Genomic DNA, 20,538 nt, shown 5'->3' with positions numbered 1-20,538 from the left:
AAGGCTGGCAGCCCCACACTTCATCCCTTTGGAAAGGGCCAGAGTTCAGTGAGGAAGGAGGACGTGGAAGGGCTAAGGGGTGCTTGGTGTGCTAGGAAAAGGCATCCTGAGGAGGAGGAAGTCATGCAGAGATCCAGTTCTTTGCTCTTGGCCACTGCTCTGTTGGTTCATGGATGCCAGCCTCTATCTCACCTAGTGTGAACCTGCTGTGCGATCCCTGTGGAGTTCGTGTCAGGGTAAGGCAGGGAAAGAGTCTCTCACTGCTTGACCTCTGGATACTGCAGCTTTCAAGGCTCATTGCAGCTTTAACCTGCTGTTCTTTCCTTAGCACTGACTACGTCGTGGCTGTTCACTGTTGTGTTCGTTGCCTTGGCAAATGTCTCTGTGATTCACTAGAGTTTCTAGATGTTTCAAATGCCTCTCCAGCCATGAAAAAAACCCTTTTTGGTGTTTTGTAATGGAGTGTTTGCGTAGGAGGTGCCTATTCCTGATGCCCTTTGAGCATTTTCCTTCTGTATCTCAAGCTAATATTTTCCTTATGGAGCTATTTCTGGGCGTGAAAATAATACCTCGCTGGTTTGCTTCCTTGTGAAATGGAGCTTCTTCAGATGATGTTGCACTTCAGAATAGAATGGGACTTGCTGCTTCATTTTCTCCATGTCCTGTTTGAGGGGTGTGATGTGCATGGGCACAAATACACAGTGTTCTGAAGTGAAGCAAGATTGATGATCTCCAATTCCCTTGCTTCTGATGGGAAAGGAGCATTTTTCAAGTGTAAATTTGCTCACCTTTATATTGTTGTCTAATCATTCTGATTTATATGTGGTATTTTAGTTAATTTCCTTGGTAGTTTTTGAAACACAAAATTTATTCAATCTTAATAAATCATATGTAGACAGTATTTCAAAACACAGATAATTTATCTCAAGATGGTTTTGGTATTGTGGATGACTGTGCCTCTTCAGAAGTTTAAGTTGAATTAATCCATACTTGGAATACTGGGGAAAAGATTGATAGGGTCTGTTGGCTTTATTGTGTGAGACACTGGATGCAGGAGGAGGAAAACCTGTTTCTGGAATGCTAAATCCCTTTGCATTGTAAAGCTTGCTGAGTGCAATCCAGTGTCATGGCAGACACTTTAGATTTTACGGCTGCATTAACTCATTATGTGATTGTTTCTATAAAGTTATGAAAGTGTCCAAAATACCCAAGCTCCCATCTCTCCCTTTGTTTTCAGCAATAGCAAGAATTCTACTGAGCTTTTAAAAGAGCAACCTAGAGAGGAGAAATGTCACCCCCTGCCTACGGTGACTATCCACCTATCCTGTCTCTGCAAATTTAACTTAGGAATGGTTTAAAAAAGTTGGGAGAGCATTTGCACGTTGTAGGAAATCATCCCTGATAAACTTTTCTGGCTTTGGGGAGATGGATTTGTTGACCTCCTTCTGAAATATTTTGTGTCCTTTAAATTCATTACTTTTCTTGTGCCACTGGAAGAATTATTATGTGATGTTTGGGCAGCTTTTTGTTAAGCAATTAAAAAAATGTTTAATGAGGATGTCAGATGTTAAACTGTGAAGTGTCAAGCTTTTTGAAGTCTGGCTTCTGTAATTTAGTCCCTCAGGCTTTTCCACTGAACTCCTGGGGAAAGTTTGGCACCTGAAGTGAGAGCGGCATATGAGCTCTGAGTTTCTAGTTTAATGGTGAAAGCTGGAGCTGTGCCTGCTGGATGTATTTGCCAATCTATGGTGCATCCAGAGGGTGGGAGCAGGGAGCCTGGCCCTGAGCAGGAGTGCTGCCACTCAGGCTCCTCATTCCCTGAGACGGTGCCACGTACTACAGCTGGCAGTCAGATGCATGGTCATGCTTTATTGACCTGACTCTGCTCACAAAACATCTTCTGGGTTACTTTTGGGAATGTAGGTGCTACTTCAGGCATTGTAAATAAAAATTCCTGTTCTCTGGGTGAGTCTCAAGCAGCTTCTTTTGTGCACTCGTGGTACTGGTAGTTTTGTTTGAATGTCTGATGAGCTCTTCCGTACTTAACTACGTCTTGAAGAATGTGCCTCTTGGCACCCTGACTTTTTAGCCCTAGACAGCAAAAATATTTTTTTTTTCCTGTTCAGTGCATGAGATTGTCCAGGTAGGTTTAGATATTCCCCACTGTTACACAGTCATTTCTAGTATTGGAGCATATAATAGGAATTCCTGAAATCTGAGAAATGCAACTAAGTGAATTTCAGGTGGTTCAGAGAGGTGGTGCTGGGCAAGGGTTTTCACTTGGGAATTATTTATGGAAGTTCCATGTATTGTAAATATATTTAGTGTGTTGCTTACAGTTTTTCAGAGTTTTCTTCAAAACCATGTTGACCCTCATTCCTATGTCAAAACCTTCCATGTACGGATCAATACAGATTAATAGCTTGCTGCCCTTTTATAAGTGACTGAAAATAAGACTACAATTAAAAAAATGTCTGTAATTACCTTCTATTTGTTGATGCTAATGAAGGATTTGGCATGTTAACCTCCCCAAAACCTAGCAGGTTCATTAGCTCCTTCGGGCTTTGGAAAAGAGACATTTTAGGGAGGTGAGCCGAAGTAGGTTTCAGAGTACACATTTCTGTTTAAGGTCAGTTTTTTGTCCTCCAGCAGAATCCTTTTCTGATGAAGATAGGATAAGAATGAACAGAAGGAGGAAGGGGAGGGAAGTAACACAAGATTAAAAAAGTTACCCTGTTTGCATGTGCTCTGAAACAGCCCAGTGAGACTGATTCTCTGGGTCAGGAAAGCTCACAGTGTTTCATATTTAGCAAATGTTAGTGTGATGCTGTTCTTGTACGTGACACGAGGAGGGGTGTGGGTTTCTCTTGGCCTGATAATTTAGGTCTGCCTTCTCTTTATTCCTGTACATGAAATAAGGCAGCATTGACAAGTGGTGTTCACCCAAAATGAGTGTCACTCTTATTTCCCCAGGATGGTAGAAAATTATTTCAGCTGATAGAACCATAATTACAAGCCTTTCTAAGCTGTTTTAGGTTGAATAATTTAAGCTTGTTTTGAATTATTTACTCTTTCTGGCCTGTGCTGTGCAAGGATGTCTAACAGAGACATGTCACTGCCCAAAACCAGTGAGGCTGACAGTGCAACAGGAGACTTGAGCAGACAAAAGCCACTTCGTGCCTCGCTGCTCAGGCCATGATTTACTGGGGACTGCCTGGACCTGCTGGAGCCTTCTTGTTTCCCTGCTTCTTGTCTTTTTAAAGGCACCAGTGCAGCAGGGAGGAGAGAAATCACGTGCATTGTGTTGATTAGAGTCTCACTGCTGGAGCAAGAGGAGGCAGTGACTAAGATTTCCCAAAAGGCCCCCATTTGTGAGTGGAGAATGGTGAAGCCCAGCAAACCTTTTCTATCTTTGCTGATGAACATGGTGCTGGACATCAGAGCTGCCCAAAGGAATGGAATCCTTGCTGCCCTTCACATCTCTAGGCCAGGGGGACTCAGTTCTGCTTAGTTGAGTCAGGGAACAGTGCAAGTTATCTCTGTTTTAGTCTCTCTGCAGGGTATCTATGGGTTTAATATCAGCTCTGTTGAGTTACTGTTGGGAGTCATGGAATCACAGAATGGTTTGGGTTGGAAGGGTCCTTAAAGCCCATCTCGTTCCACCCCCTGCCATGAGCAGGGACACCTTCCACTGGACCAGGGTGCTCAGGGCCCCATCCAACCTGGCCTTGCACGCTTCCAGGGATGGAGCACCCACAGCTTCTCTGGGTGACCTGTGCCAGGGCCTCCCTTCCCTCACAGGAGAGAATTTCTGCCAGGTTTTCTATTTGGCCTTGCCCTCATTCAGTGTGAAGCTGTTGTCCCTTGTTATTGAAATAACACTCTTGAATTATATACATTAAAACCTCAAAGCTTCATGTAACAGTAAAAGGAAAACCAGTTGTTTTCCAAATGATGCCTATTTTTCTTTGTCTTGTTCTTGGAAAAAGCTTATGAACAGACACCTTTTGAAAGTGTTTTGCTACAGTGGTATGACTTAGCAGGATGAATTGAATAAAATCTAAAATGCTGATGTGAGCCTTAAATTGCCAAGGCAAGCTGCAGTGTGCAGGGCAGGGTGGCTTTCACGAGCACGGATTTGTTTTGCAAAATTTGACATTTGCTGGAGACAGAAAGTGGTACAGATTAAAAAAGAAATATTTTGACTGGTCAGTGCAACTGCTGTATCACAGTTAAATTTTCCTGAGGAAATGCACGGAGACTCCATAGCAACTAGATGGATGTGTGCTATATTCTCCGTGCTGCTGTGTTTTCTTGGGAGAATCCAGCCATCCCCCACTGCCCCCAGAGCCACGGCATCTGTGCTGCACAGCCTGACTGGGCTTGGCAAATGGCACCCAGTGGCCACTGACTGCATCAGGGGTATTTTTAGGATCATGAAAAATCCCCCAAGTTGTATTTTTTCCCTTTTTGTTTTCTTGGTGAGGACAGCACAAAGCCTGCAGTGCTGTCTGAAGGGTAGACAAACCACTCAGGCACTCTTTTGGTAATAATTGATTTACTAACCTCTCCTTTCCTGGGATGTAGGTGATATTAGCACTGGGTACTTCAACAGGGCTGTGTGCACCCTCAAGTGGTGCAGGCTGTTAGCCTGGTGAGTGATGAGGCCCTGGAAAAGGCTTCCCAAAGAAGTGAAATCAGAAATAATGAATAGCCGTGCCCAGAGCCAGCTCTGCATTGCAGCACGAGTTCTCCCAGGCTAAGGGAGTACGTGCTTGGCTGTGCTCGCCGGGTTTCTAAGGAAGGCCAGCCCGGAGCCGGCGTGGTTCAGGCCTTGCCGGTGCTCCCGGGGCGGTGGCACTGCAGTGCCGGTGGGAGCGCAGAGGGGGATGCGTTTCCTTGCAGAGCCAGCCAGGGCTCCGTGTCCCTCCCTGTTCCATGGGGGATTTGTCCCTGCGGCCGTGGAACGGAGTTCTGACACCAGCCTTAGTGGGCTTGCTCTGAGCAGTGCTTGGAATTCATTAAAACAGAGGAGTGGAGGAAATTGTCTGAGGGCAGCTTAGGAGGAGCCAAAGTCCCGCTACAGCTGATGAATATGCAGGTGGCTGTAAAGGTTAATTAACACCGCGTTTCCCTTTATTGCAGTTTAGCCATTTTTGAACATCATCTGGCTGGATTTAGCAGCACACATTCCATTATTTTGGGCAATAAACCATCATTATGTTGTAGTCTCTGCATGGTTGTAATAATGATCATCAACTCAGAAGTGTGAAATGCAGGAAGGAGTGTTTTATCCTTTTTAAACCAACTTCAATGTGCAAGCTTAATGATACAAAAGCAGAAGGCTGGAGAGGAAGCAGCCTCCTTCTGGAAGAGGTGTTTGAGATGGAGAAGGATAATTTATAGATAAGGAACTGTAATTAAAGGTTATAAAGGAACACTTGGTTTTATAACACTATATATAATAACATTAACTCTTAATATAATAACTTAACCCTGAAAGATTTGCCAATGATCTCGGGAGATTTAGATTTTTTCCAGATGATTTTAGCCAGGAGATAATTCACCTCCTATTACATAACCATCTTAGTGATTTATATTTTCCAATGTAATTTTAAACGTGTGCACTTTCCATAATACAGCTCTGTGATTGAAGGACAGATTATGTATGGTGGGAAATAATATCACACAAATGTACCTTGAGGTCCCAAATGTTCTTTATGTAATTCTTGTGTGCTGTGATCCCTCCTGTTCTAATCGCCCTGTTGCTGGCATGAGGAGGACCTTGGTGCTCTGGCACTATTTATAAATTTAATACCCTTCTAAAAAGAATGATTAAAATAGAGAAGCAGAAAGCACTGGAAAAATCACAGAAGCAGTCGAGAGAAATCTGCAAAGGCAGAGGGATAAAATGAAGGTGGTTTTTCCCAACACCTGGGACTCGAGATGCCCATGTGCCTTTTGCAGAGCAAGCACGCTTCCTTGCAAACCATCTAGTGCACTTCTAGCTCATCTGAACATAAGTTCTAAATAATCTTCTCTGCTTTTACTGTTGACAGTGATTTGCAGCAGTTGAGATTCTTCCCATCAATGATCCTTTCAGTTCTGTACTGACTATCTGCAGTATGTTTTGCTGCTTGTTTTATCCTGTAATATCCCATTACCTCTTAATGGATGGAACTAAGAGTAATGCCTTGAGATTATTAATACAGAAGCTTGGTGGAACTTTAATCCCCTCAGAGATGGTGGAGGTGGGAGACCCCTGTTAGTGAAAAACAAGGTCAGAGAATGAACAAAATCTTCCCTTCCCAAGTGCTGTTCAGGACATCAGTGTCTTTGTCTCGGATATTTGTGAAATGTTAAAAAATTGAAAATAGATGCTTTCCTGCTGTGCAAAGACAGTGCAGAGTTGGGTGGTGGCTGCCGATCAGGCAAGAAAGAGTCCAAATTTTGCCATGTAGGAGTTGTCAGACACTGGAGCAGGCTGCCAGGGCAGTGGTGGAGTCACTGTCCCTGGAGGGATTTGAAAGATGTGTGGATGTGGCACTTGGGAACATGGGTCAGTGGTGGCTTGGCAGTGCTGGGGGAACACTTGGATCTTGTCCATCCTAAATGACTCCATGATTCTGTCGCTGATCAATGAGGCTGTGGCTTGTAGAGAATCTGGCTGACAGAACTGCCATGGGGTTTATTTCCTTTGATTTTTGTCCTTGACAGTCCTTGAGTGCTGGAGGGAGTTGGAGCAGCGAGTGAGCCAGGACCTGCTGGCCTGGGATCACTGATCCTGCTGTGATCCACAGGAAAAGACCAGGCTCACTTCAGTGGGTGCTAGAGCAGGCTCACGGAGAATGGATAAGAATAGACAAATGCTCATTTAATCAGACAGCTGCTTCCCCTGTGGTGTTGATATCTCCCCACAAATGAGTCATCTCTGCAGTAATAAAGAATTTCATTTGTCACTGTGAATGCAGCAGGACTTTTGGAACTCTCACATAGGACCTGAGGTCTTTCACTTAATATTCATTTGGCCTGGAAAACGGTAGCCTCTTCGAGTATTTTATGATACAAAATTCCTTTATTTTAGAGAGTCATGGCTTAATAGTTGTGTTTTTACTTATCTTGGGGGTTTGGCTATTGTTTAGCTCACAAATTCTTCCCCCCCCCCCCCATTATTTTTTACTCATTCTAAGTGTGAATTGCAAATTCAGATGGGAATTGTAGTGGACCTGAAGTCCTGAGATGTGGGGTGTTGTCAGTGGCTGCCTTTGTGACCTCAGGCTGAAATATTTGCATGTACTCTTTCACTTCATCAGTGTTGGACTGCATTATCATATGACTGCTTTGTAGGCATTTGTATCTCAAATACAGAACATGCCTTGCTGTTGTTCTAAAAGATCATCTGGATTGAGTTCTGAAGCTACAAGTCTTGTAGGAAAAAATAAGTTTCGTGCTGCATTCCACAAAATAGGGAGTTGCTTCCAATGAGATGGGCATCTTGGTTCCTCTTCCCTGTTTTTCTAAAATTATTTATTTCCTGTAGTACAGACTAAGGAGCAGTTCAGCAATTTTTTTTCTGTTGATGAGCACTTAAAGAAGTCCATGGGACTTCCCAGCTCAGGCTGGTTGTAGGAGAAGGTATTACTCTCAGGAAGAGTAACAAGAGGCAGGTTGGAATAAACTGGAATCTATTTCTGACCTTTTCTATTACCTAATAGGAAATATATTAATTTTCCATTCCATGTAATTGAAATTTTATATATTTCTGTCCCAGTTGGTGTTGGGAAGATGCTGTCAGAGAGGAAAGATGGAAATCCAGTATTGAGAGGAGGTCTTGGAGAAGGGAGTGGTTTGTGGAGGTTGTGACCTGTTTTCCATCTTGTCACTGCCTTGGGGCCAAATTTTGACATGGGGCCATGAAGACCAAATAAATGAACTGTAACAGTGACAGAGCAGGGCTGGCAAGAAGTAATGCAGATGGGAAAAGGTGCTCCTAGCTGGAAGAGGCTGGATGTCCTGCGGGGTGGAATCCTCTGCTGCTTGAGCTCTCCTGCCTGCCTGGGCTCTGTCCACGCTGGAGTCCTGGGGCTTTGTGAAGGGGGGGTGGGGGAGTGGTCGTGGCCAAGAGTTCTCTCTCAGTTCCTGGGACACTGTAGGGTGCATAGGAGAATGCGGTAGCATCATGTGTTTGGTAATGATCAAATGTTACAGTTATAATGGAGCATAAAATTTCTAATAAATGCTGTAGCCCTTTTCTTGACATTAAAAATTTGGAAAGAAAGCCATAGGCTTTATGAAAGATTATTTAGTAAATTTTTGTGTTTCTTGCTGGCAGTAAACCTGTGGGTTTATATATGTTTGGGATTTCTGCTGGTTTGTCTATTTTAACTGAGCTCCTTTAATGGACCTTACTAGCACTTAGTTTTGGTTCTTATGTAATTATGCTTTTTTTAAAAATTGCATTATTGTGTTTTGAGAGAAACCAGATTTTTTTTTTTTTTTTGTGTGAATATGTTCATGCTGCCATGATCCTTTCCACAGCTCATGGCTTCCAGGCATGCCAGATATGAGTATTGTTCATTATTATCAGTGTCTTCAGAGATACCAGACCGAGAAGGGGTAACTCCTGTCTGCAGTGCAGTTTAAATTTGGGCTTGTGTCCCTGAGGGCAGTTTTTGAGCGACTCCCATCTGCTGGGTGCTACTGAGAACTGCAGAGAACCTGTGAAGCTCCTCCTTTTTCAGAAGTTTGTGGGTTGTTTTTTTTTTTTTTTTTTTTTGTTAAAGGTGTTGTTCTGTTCCATGCTTCCCTGAATTTTCTAATATCTTATCTACAAAACTAATGTTCATTTGATTATTTCTTTATCATGTGTTTGTTTCTTATAAAAATATGAAGTTCTTAAAACCTTGGTTACTTTGCCTCTTGTTTAGCAGCCACAGGGTGTGCCGCCATTATTGTGCATCCCACATGTCATGAGTTAGCAATGGCAGCTGAAGAAAGTTTTCCAGCACTCCTTGGATTTCTCTGCAAATAAATGGCTCAGTTTTGTCACTGTGCCTTCCTTGGCTCTCTTTAATTTATAGGAACTGCTGGTTTTAACAACCCTGAGAGGCTACAGTGCCCAAGCACTTGCTTTGTCAGTTGGTCATAATCTCCCAATTTCTAATTTGTTCATTATGCAGAATTACAGCAGAATTTGATGCAGACTTTTTTACAGATGCTGTGCTCTTCCCGATGACCTTTGGTGCTTCTATCAACTTTATAGAGGTGATTTGGTTCTTTCCCAGGGTGGCAGGCCTTAAGTAGCTGATGAATGATGTGAAGGTGTGTTTTCAATCACAAGATCTCAAATTGTCTGTTAGAACTGCGTGTGTGGCTGCGATAATGAAGTTTAGTCACTTACTCAGCAGACTTATTTGTTTTTCACACTATTCTGGCCCTCGTTTGGATGATGTGTGTCACTATAAGGCACAAATTGCTTGCTTACAGAAACAAAAATTCTTGATTGTACTCTGTTAGAACCCTTTTGATCATAGGGAATTGCTTTTGGAAGATTGAAATCTTTTATTTATCATCTACTGTAACTCTGTCAGTGCAGGGAAAGGCAAAATATTAGACAGGAGTGATACAAACCCAAGCTTTCAAGTACTGTTTGTTGACATGTGATGAATAGAGCACATAATTTTTTCCTTTCATGGCTCACTGTCTCTTCAAAAATTGGGCGGATGAAGCCTTTGTATTAAGTTTTGTTTCGTCGGGCCAGGGTTTTATGAGCCTTTAAAAGAAAACTTAATACACACAAAGGATAGCTCAGCTATTACCTTTGGAGGCAAATAATGAGCAGGATGGCTTCTGCTGCAGTGTTGGAAACCAAACTGTTTAATAAAAGGAAAAACAATAAACAGAAAATCCGATCCAGGTACAGAGGTCTGCTCCTGGTAAAACACCTTCACAAAAGCCTCGTCATTCTTTTGTCTTCTCTTTTTCTACCTGATGGCCCAGGCGGGATCTTTTGGCTCTCATCCAATTAGGTGACCCCAAGGTTTTAGTGAAGTCTCTGGGGTCCTATAAGGTGGCTTTTCACCTGATCGTTGGGAGAAACTTCTGGGCTTTCTTCCTTTTTTGGGGGACAAAGGCTAGTTTGTCCCTCTCTCATTGGGGGCATCCCCCTACACTCCTTCACCTTTGGAGCCTGCTCCAAAGTGGATGTGTGTTCATCCACACCAGAGCCTTGTTAAAGGCAGAGACGGAGTCAGTAACACTGGATTCTGCTTTGTTTTCCCAAGTAGCTGTTGGTGCCATTAGCTGAGCACATGAAACACAGATATAATATTGGAGAATAGAAAAATTGCAGTTTTATGGCTGCAGTTCAACTAAATGTGGGTGTACTGGGCATGGCCAGGTTGTTTTAAGCATTGGTGTACAGGTATATTCAGTGTGCGTGCACCTGTACCTAGATCAGTATGCATTAACTCATATTGGTGTGGGAATTGGGGCATTAGGTTTAGTTTCTTTTCAGTGGCACTAATATACTCTTTATGTTTCTAGTTCAACCATCAAGAGCAAATCATTAAAGTAAATATTCGAGATGTAATGATTTTCTAATGTGAATTATAGTAACTCTTGTTTCTAACAGATATGTTTAATGGGTCCCAAGATAACAGACAGGCACAAGGTGCAAAATAAAATAGAAACCAGGTAAATGAACTCTGGGTTTTCACTTAAGAACCTGTGATGAACGACTTTGTATCATTTTCCATCAATGATGCACCAGGACAGCAACCATTAGTACAATGGGTGAGGAAAAGCTGAAATCAGGGGCACAATACTAGCCAAAAGAATGTAATTCTTTGAGGATTCCTAGAATGTGCTCTTCAGCCAAGGAAAAATTATACATTTAACATTGTTACTTCATTCCTCATTGAATTAATTGATTCTGTTAAACTACAGTAAAGCAAAAGATGCAACAGGTGGCAAACTTTATACATTGTATTCCTGTGTATATGAGGCAAACCGTCTCTGATATGTTAAATATGTAGTTCCCTACAAACTGGTTTTATATCAAAAGAAGCAATATTTGGTTTTGAAAATTGTGTCAAACTCATAAGAAATCCAACAGAAGTGACAAACTTCAGAAGCAACAAGAGCTTAGGAGACTTGGGGTTTTCAGAATCAGCAGTGAGCTCCTGCTGATGTATTCAGAAGGGAAAATTGGATGGTTTTCTTGGAGAACTGAGGCCTTACTTGATATTCCAAATTCAGAATGTGATAGCTTCACAATATCCTAGAAGATGATTTAAAGCAGAAATAGTATCTGGTCTGGGTTAAGGAAGAAAAATCAGAGCTAATAAAGGGCCTGAGATTTGATTTAGATTTAGACTGATGCAAATAGGCACCAATTAGAGCTTAGTGGCACAGGAGGATATAAAAACCATGAAATACTCAAAGAACGCCTTAGTTCTGTTGAAATGAGCAAAAAAGCTATTTTGGGCATGAGAAGTGACAATTTACTTTATAGCTGTGTTGGCATGGGTGGGCCAGAGCTACATCTTACACTTTACCCTCAGGTTATCTTTGAATATTTCGCCTTGCATTGATTTTTAGTTTTGTCAACAATCCCTGTAAGATTTCTCTTGTGTTACTCAGTCCTTCATGTTAATGTGTGCCTTTCAATGCCCATGAGGTGGAACCAAGGCTGAGAGGGAAAAGAAATATTAACTGCAATTTTTTAATGAGAAAAATAGGTGATACATAAACTGCTCTGCCCGTGTGGGCATCACTGTGAAATTGGGGGTTGGTTTTGCCTTCTTGTGCCACACCAATCATCCAAAAGCTCCTGTATCTGTAAAGTAAGGATGTGTTTCATCTGTGGAATGCTAGAGGCTCAGGTGCCTTTTTGTGTATGTTTTATACTTTCCTATCCATGAAAGAATGTTTTCAGGATCTGTAGCTGCAGTGCTTAAACCTCAGGTTATCTCTTTCCTTTTCTTCATAGTGGCTAAAATATGTATAGTGCCCCTAGGATTAAGGGCTGTCCAGAGAGGATCATTAGGCTTAATGTGTCAAATGATTCACCATCAAAAGCAGAGCAAGTCCTTTATAAATGGCTCAAAATAGATTTTTGCAATTGATTGGACTCAAAATATTTGAGTCAAAGAGGATTATTTGCTAGGTTTTCTGCAGCAGACAATGGCCCCATTGTAAAGGCTGCTTAGGCTTTGGGAATTGCTTATTGTGGTCTCTGTGACCAGTGGAAGAAAAGGCTGAATTTTTTGGAAATAGTGATCTCATCAGTGTCATTGTTGTAAAGCATAAAGGTGGGCATAAATGATATAAAGTCATGACTCATCAGAGTTTATTGTCTACATGAGCTCAAGATCTGACTCAAAATAATGGCTAGAAGCAAGTGAGCTGTGTTTTACTTGACCTTCCCACAGAAATATCCCCAGGAGTGAAAGACTTTGCCTTTAAGAATCATTTCAAAGTTCAGGGATCTCATAGAAGGATATAGGTCCCAGCGCAGTCTCTTTTCTCTCTCTTTTTAATTTTTTTTTTAATTGCTATGTTTAACCACAAAAGTGTCATGGGAAATGGCTCTTTGGGGAGAGATCTAACAAAAATAAATGTGGGGATTTATGTTGCTAAGTTATTTGCCTTGATACTTAGAACTCTTTCTCTCTGCCTTTTTTTTTTTTTGGTTGGTTGTTTTTCTACATATTTTTGTTACTAATAATGGCAAAAGAAGTGTAAAGAAATGTTTCTCTCCAGCAGAACAGTTTTGCTTCTGTTGCTGCCTAGCTGGGTGTGCACGACTCTCCTTAGTCCTGTTTCATCTTACAATACTCAAGCTTTGCCGTTCCTGGACAGTGGAATGGCAGCCCACCAAGTGAAGTCTCCCTCTGCAGATGAGCTTATGGCTTGGGTTTTGCTGTTTCTCACTTGGTCTTTGAGGTCTTGGTTGGGATTTTGCAAAGCAGAGTGTTTGTACAACGTTGCTTTTTTTGATGGCCAGCAGTAACAAACTGAGAGTATCTAGCCATTGCAACATTTACTATGTGAATCTTTGGGAAAGTTGCAATTCCCAAAAGCTTGCTGAGGGCTTTATTGATTTGTGTTGCCCTAAGGCTGACAATCATAAGTGCTGCAGGCTTAGAAACACTCAGAGAAACCAGAATATTTCCCCATTTGGTGGGAAAAGAGGGACCCTGCCTTAGCATCAGTCCTTCAATACATGGGATATCTGCTCTCCTTCTTAAAGACCCTTTAAGTTTCATTTCTGAAGGTTTCCAAGGTAAGGGAGTAGTAATTTTCCTAGGTAAGGGAGTAAATCAAAGGAGGTTTGGAGTTAGTGCTGTGAAAAGCTCTCTTGGGCTGCTGAAGAGGGCTGAGGAGCTTTGGCACGAGCTCTGTGCCTGCAAACTGTGCCTCTGGGTTTGGTTTCCTCACTGCTGCTGCCTGGGGGGATTTGCAGCCCTAACGAGACAGCAAAGAGCATGGGAATGCAGAGATACAGCAGCACGTTCCCCCACAAAGGCTTTGAACCCTCCAACGTGCACTTGGTGAGGATACAGTGCCCTGGCTCTGGCAGGACATGAACACGCTCACTTTTTCTGAGTAATTTGCCCTAAAGCCTTGGGGCCACTTGGACAAACAACAGTAATATTGTTGAAAGGCTCTGGCAGGAAGCTGCTCCATTGCTCTCCCTCTGATGGCTGCACAGATTGTTGCTTTCCACAAGCAGCATTTCCCGGGAATGCCTGTTACTCCAGTTTTCCACCCTTTCCCCTTGAGTGGTGCCTTGTGTTTTCCAGTAAGTTATTTGCATATTAAATAGCTTGCTCTATCCAGGGATTAGTAGTTCCAGTTTATGTTGGAACCTTGGTTAGATGAACCTTGGTTAGATGAACTTTGGTCAAGCATTTGGTGAGAGTCCTTCTTCCATCCTTTTATTTTGATAACTAAATTAAGAAGTTCTGGCAGTGTGTACGCACCTTATTACAGTCACAGGGTAATGCTTTGGAAGAGCTGAAGGAACTTGTTACCAGGTAATTATGGGCAAGTGAACCTTGCACAAACATTCTGGAACAGTTGCCAAGTGCTGGCAAAAATGTCAAAAGGGCAAAGGCAACAATTTTAACTATTGTATGCATGTGTCTATCCAGCATGTATCCATCACAGCACCTGAGGTGACCCATCCAGGAGCATTCATCAGCAAGGAACAATTACAGAGCCCCTTAAAATCTCCTCAGGATAATTAACACAGTAGAGATCCCAGTCAGTAGTGGGGGGCTGGGAGGAGCTGGTCTCTTGGATCATAATTGGTGCTGCTGTGGAGGGGAGCTGGGTGGGAATCAATGGGATGCCTGCTGAGGTGTGCTGCCGTACTGGCAATGGGCTGAAACTCAAAGGGAAAAGATCTGGCTGCTTGTTGCAACACTTTGAGAATCTCTCTGTTTCTGAGGAATTTAGGGCTTAAATTTTCAAATATCTGCCCCACTCTGCTGGGCTTGGATGTGCAGGGTGGTGTATCCTACAGGGCTTTGGTAGCTGCAGACACTTCTTCCCCACTGCCTCTGCTACCCCCAGCTGGTCACGTGTGAAAACTGCCAAATAACTCTCAACTACCTTTTTCCTTTTTGTTTTGTTTGGGTTTTGGTGGTGTAGTTTGGTTTGGTGTCATTGTTTTTTAATTCTGCGCTGAGCATCTTCTGGGTAAGAGGTAGATTGCTACATGCAATCCTGAACATTGTTTTTAGCCTAACGGGTGCAATCATGAGCAACTCCAGCCTAGGGGGAATGCTGCCATTCTCAGTTTTGGTGGGATTGTTCTTATTTTCCTCTGTTTTTGTTTTGTTTGTTTGTTTCGTTTTGTGGGGTTTTTTGCCTCAATTTTTAATCATAACTATTCTAACTAAAAGATTAACACCAGCCTTAAACCAAATTGACAATAAAAATCCCAAACAAGACCAAACATGACATAGACGAGAGCAAAAGTGATCTAGCAGTAGATATTGTCCTTTTTGGATACATTTGAGCTCATTTGAAATCATACCCAGGGGACATATCAATCCAAAGCAAGCTCATCACAATTATTGGCTACATAAACATGAAATACCATGTGAATCACTGAAATTAAATGCTCATGAAATCTGTGCCCATCCACGTTGTCTTGGTTTGTAAATATCAAGTAGATGTTGAATAATAGACTTGAATAAATCATATTTTTGAGTTAGAAACTCAGAAGACATTAGCAACATTCTGAAATTCAGTGCTTTATGTAAGCCCAGTGAGACCGAGCAGGGCAGGGAAAAAAATCAAAACATTGAAAGGCACGCAGCCGGGTAACTCAATAACCCGTGTGTGCAGGGCATTCCGCCCAGCGGGACTTGAACTCTGGAGCTGCGCCGGCCCCCGGCCCACCCCACGCCATTGACATGCATAGCTGGCCTGGTAGGTGTAAAAATAGCCGGGCAGCGCCTGAATTGGAAATGGTCACCGAGCGCTGCCCGCAGTTGCCGGGGTTTCGGGTTCTCCGGGACACGGCTCGGCTCGGCGGGCCCGGGAGCAGTGGCCGAGGACCCTCCTCCCGGCCGGGCCCCTGTCCTCCGGGAGCGCCGGGCACCCCTGCTCGGAGCGAGCAGAACAGCGGATATGGGCAATGCACCCATTTGCCAGGCTTGCCATTCAGAGAAGGGCTTAAGGACACAAGGGAACATACAGGACTTGGATAAAACTCCTGATTATTATGGATACAACATCGAAGAAAGTAAAGAGCCTGAAGCCCTGGTAAGTTTGGCTGAAGAGAACAGGAATCACAGGGAAAAATTCAGATGAGGGTTGTGCATGTTGCATTTGCAAAGGATGTCTTTGCTCAGGACCTTACTGGATAGCTTGCAGTACGGAGTGATCTGCTAAACTTGTTCATGCAGAAGCTTTGCCTTGCTGCCCTGACTGTGCTTAAAAAGCAGCTGTCGCTGAGCTGTGCAGTGGCTTCAAAGCATTGTCAGCTACCAGAAGGTTGAGGTATGTGAAGAGAGAGCCCCGTGGGTGAAACAAGCCCAGCACGAATGGATATTATCCCGTTATCCTGGTTTGCACAACTGCTAGGAATGATCTTGTATTGATCATTCTCCAAACTTGAACTCAATAGTTTACTTTTGAGCTGCTGCCTGCCCAGCACATGATTTTGTTTTCTGTGTGCAATGGAGACAGAGCTGCACAGATCCTAATGCAGATGAGGGTTACAGTGAGTGGGACCAGGCACAGGCAAGGGGTCACACTTATGGAGAAATGTTAGCATTTGTGCAGCAAACCAGAAGAAAATCACTAAGATGTGAAATGCTTGCATGGTATTTATGGCAAATGAAGTGTCTCGTCTGTCTTTTCTTTTCTTTATTTCTCATTCTGTTTGAGAAATTAATTAAGTGGTTATTTAATTCAAAATTGGCAATGGAAGTATATAGTGTCAAAACTTCTGGCAAAATAGGAAGAGCAATAAACCTTCAGTGTCAGTGTATCCAAACCTCTTGTTCTCTACAGTTGATGTACACTAGAATTGGTGTCAGTCTGACCTGGTGCTTGGCACCTGCCTCAGTTACTGCAGTGCAGCATAGAAGAACAGGTGAGCGGAGTTCCTGTGTTCTTAGGGGAAGAGGAGACCCAAGGCACTCCCAGCAGCAGCTCACAAGGAGTTCTGCACTGTCCTAGAAAACACTTTTGATGCTGTCTTGGCTTAGTAGTAGCACATTTTTTTGGCTGGATTTTTCTGACCAGTTTTATGTTCTATTTCACTGACAACACAGCTGGACCCGTTCTTCATAGAAGCACAAAATTGTTTGGGTTCAAAGGGACCTTAAACATCATCTAGTTCCCAACCCTCTAAAATAAAACTTTCTTCAAGCCGAAACATGAAAGTAACCTATTTCTTTGAGGATGCAGATGGGTTTTTTTTCTCCTACCTAGCAGTTTTTGGCTGAATTAATAAATAATCTCCAGTGATGGGAACACGCAGTCATGGGGAGGGACAGTGGGATTCCTTGGGCTGTGAGGGAGGATGGGCCTGAGGATGAGGGTGGTTTCACTGGGCATTAGAGGATGTCCCTGTCAGCAAAGGTATGGAAGCCCCTGTGACACAAATAAACAAAGTGAAACAGCTCTCCCGACACGTCCAGCCTCTGAGCTGCCCTTTGGCATAAGGTCAGCCCTCAGAGGAGGCAGGAGTGAGCAGCATGTGATCTTTGAGGCTTCTATTCCTTTTTATTTTTCTGGATACTTTTCATTCAGCCTACACAACTTTTCATAGCAGGCAGAGATCAGGCACTTTGATAATGTCTTTGATGTGTTCAATCATAAGACCTTGGCTTTATGTCACCCTGGTAGGGACCAGCCAAGTTTCTTTAGAATGTCTATCTTGAATCAGGTTTACAGTGCTTGGGGGATTACAAAGGAAAGTTCCTCTATTTCCCTAAGAATGTTTGCAGTATCTTATCATCTTTATGATTCCATACAGAAAAGGTTAAAAGAAAGAGGTGTCTCTAAATTAGAAATGTCAGTAAAGCTTTCTTCTGCAGGGAGAAATTGTGTATCTATTTTTTTCTCCTGAACAGGGATATGGTATCCAGCACAGTACCCTGTTAGCTGTTATAGATTTCCTCTGCCTTTATGTAACTGCAGCCATGCTCCCTGTCTTGGCTCATTAAAAAGAGTTGCCACATCAAGCTGAATATGATGACTCCAGGAGCCTTGTAGCAGATATGAGGTTCAGAACAATTCAGCTGATATTCAGCCAACTCAGATGGCAAAATTGCTTTGCTAATCTAATCTTTTCTAACCTAAGAATCAAATGCAATCTGCTGCTTCAGAACCAGGTATTTCAGACTGCCTGGGACCGACTGCTCTCTGAGTGCAGCACAGGATTTTCCTGCTGCAGCATTCATAGGAGTTTTTCTTCCCTGGTCAAGGCAGTGGATTGGGCAAGGTGGACTTTACCATTATTGTTGCTTTTTTGCAGGTGAAGTTAGGTGAAACTCGTTCCTCTCTCTGGTGGCCAGAGCTGAATTGTTAAAGTCTAGGCCTAGGATTACAAGATTCTTCATTTACTGCTCGAGTGTTCCATTGACCTCTCTGTACAAGTAAGATCTGTGCGATGAGTCTTGCTGAATTAGCAACTATGGTAACACCATTTGTTGACATCTATTTTAGCCCTTCTCAAAGCAGCATGGAATCATTTTTTCTGTTTTATGGAACCAGTACATTTGAATCAATGGGCGATCGGTTAATGGTGTTGGGTGGGTAGAGCAGTTTGACCCTTTAGCACGGATGGTATTCACACATTTCTTTTATTAGGAAAAGTCACTTTGGCCATAGGGAATGAGAAATTGAGAGTGATAGGATTATCTCTCAGCAGTCTGTCATAAACTTCACTTACAGCCTTGATTTTTGTTAAGCCTGGTTATTATCCTGCTAGATAACGTTTGGAATGGCATCCTAATTCTTTCTAGAGGTGTTCTAGTATTATTACCTCTATTTAGGAACATCATCAGTAATAGAAACTTGCCATGGAAAGTTCTACAGTTACCAACACCTCAGCATCTCAATATATGGTATCCAGAGGATCCTAAATATTTTTCTTTCCTTTAATATTTTCCCCTAGAGGAAATCTTAGTTTCATATCAGTATTTAAAGTACTTCAGTGAATGTGTGTGTCAACTAGGAGAACCAAGACTAATCCTGGGGCTCTTCTGAAGGTAGAAGAGCCTGAAATCTGAAATCTTTACCGTTTCAGGATATGGCTAAATGATTATTGTCTCAAATTTCAGCATAAGAAATGTTCCCATTAAACAACGGGATTATACATTCCTACTTTTTAGAGTAATGAAGATATTTCTAGTTTTTAGGATTAATCAAACTAGAAAATCTTTGATTCTTGAAAGCCAAATCCTGTGGGATGTTTGGTTTGTTGTTTTTTTGGGTGGTCTGGGGTTTTTTCCTCTTTATTATTTTTTAAATGCAAAGATTATTTCCCAGGTACATTTGAGAGTCTTTTTTTTAGTCTTGTGCCGATGATAATTCAGACGCTCACACATTGTTTCCAAGCTGGGATTTATCCCAGAAAGTTTGTTTTGGAGAAGATGAATAGCTCAGGGGAAGGACAGGGATTACACATGCCTGAAGTTCAGCAAGTACTGATGTGCTGTCCCTTGTTAGATCCCTGATAACTGATGTTGCTTTATACTGTAAAATCAGCATGGATTAAAATAACATCTGTCATTTTGAGTACTGCCTTTGGAAGGGACATGCAGCTGGGGAAAATACTTTGATTCCATTCTTTTCCATAGAAAGCTATGCAGTTTTGCCTCAGTTCTCACAAATCCTTCATTGACACAGTACAGTCAGCAGCCAGGCCAGTATGGCAAGTTAATGAACAGAGTGGGAGGACTCCTACAGATGTCTGAGGCAGCTGAGGATCCTAAAAGGTTTATAGAAGGCATTTGCTTCTTGGCTCAAGGAAATTCAAGGCTCAAAGCCAAATTTACATTAGTTTTCTTTTCCTCTTCTGTTGCTACTATATTTGCCAAAGCTGGCCCAAATACAGGAACAAGGTTAAGTGTGTATTTAAACCCTCCCTTTAGCAAGTAACTTAAATCTGTTTAGTTTGAGGTCAATTAGATTTAAAGATGTAGTAAAAATTGAACATAGTTTAAAGTGGTTTTCCAAAATATCCTTTTATTCTTCTTCTGGTTAAAAACAAAGCCTAGCTGATCAGGCATTTGTGCATTCCAGCAGAGAGAAAAGAATGGCTGGATGGTATCCTGCAAGCTCTGGAATTTCAGAGTTGGCAAAAGAGTCAAAGGTGTTGAAATATAACAAGCAGTCTAAAATTAAAGTAATTATCGATGAATATTTGAGATTTTTCCTATCAATAACAAGAGATGGAATAGCTGAAGTCACTAGTAAAAATTAGAAGTGTCTATAAGCATTACTAATTGTGTTTGTTTGGAGCAATATTGGAACAGGAGCTGGTCTTCAGGTAAGGCTGTTTGTTACCTCGGTGGTTTCCTCCTCATGTTGCTCAAAAATATGTTTGCTGGGATCAATAAAAATTTTTTTAAATTTCAAATGCAGCTTTCTGAGAACAGTCTCATAAAAAGATATGAAACTGCCACTGAATTGTTTTATGCAAATCTTGAAATCACCAGAATTTGATGAATATGTTGGACTTGTAATACATTTTTTATTTATAATGTGCATAAATCATAAATCACTTAACCTAGTTTATTTTCTGAGCTTCTTTTTTTGCCATAATTCTTTCCCTCTCCAGTCATACCAATGAAAGTAATTTCTTGAAGACGCTCTAAATCTTGAATCGTGCTGCACACAGTATCTCCTTTGGGTTGCAGCCTCTTTGTCTGACACAAGAAAGCTTTCACCAGGATGTATAATAAATGGAAACAGTATTACCCTTCCCACCTGCTCCGGCAATGCGTGATTCGGGCTCCCACACATCCCTTAGCAGAGCTAATGAGAGAATATTTGTTCTCA

At 42.2% G+C, this 20,538-nt stretch overlaps 1 protein-coding gene across 49 annotated transcripts in view; it reads left to right on the top strand.

Moving 5' to 3' along the window:
* ANK2 (ankyrin 2) overlaps positions 1-20,538 on the top strand; it is a 277,110-nt gene that overhangs the window by 129,282 nt on the left and 127,290 nt on the right. The gene's annotated exons all lie outside the window — the stretch shown is intronic.

The sequence above is a fragment of the Passer domesticus genome, chromosome 4 (genome assembly GCF_036417665.1).
Source record: "Passer domesticus isolate bPasDom1 chromosome 4, bPasDom1.hap1, whole genome shotgun sequence".
Classification (NCBI taxonomy): Eukaryota; Metazoa; Chordata; class Aves; order Passeriformes; family Passeridae; genus Passer; species Passer domesticus.
Note: the sequence above shows the minus strand (reverse complement) of the source record. Positions and strands in the feature narration are given on the sequence as shown.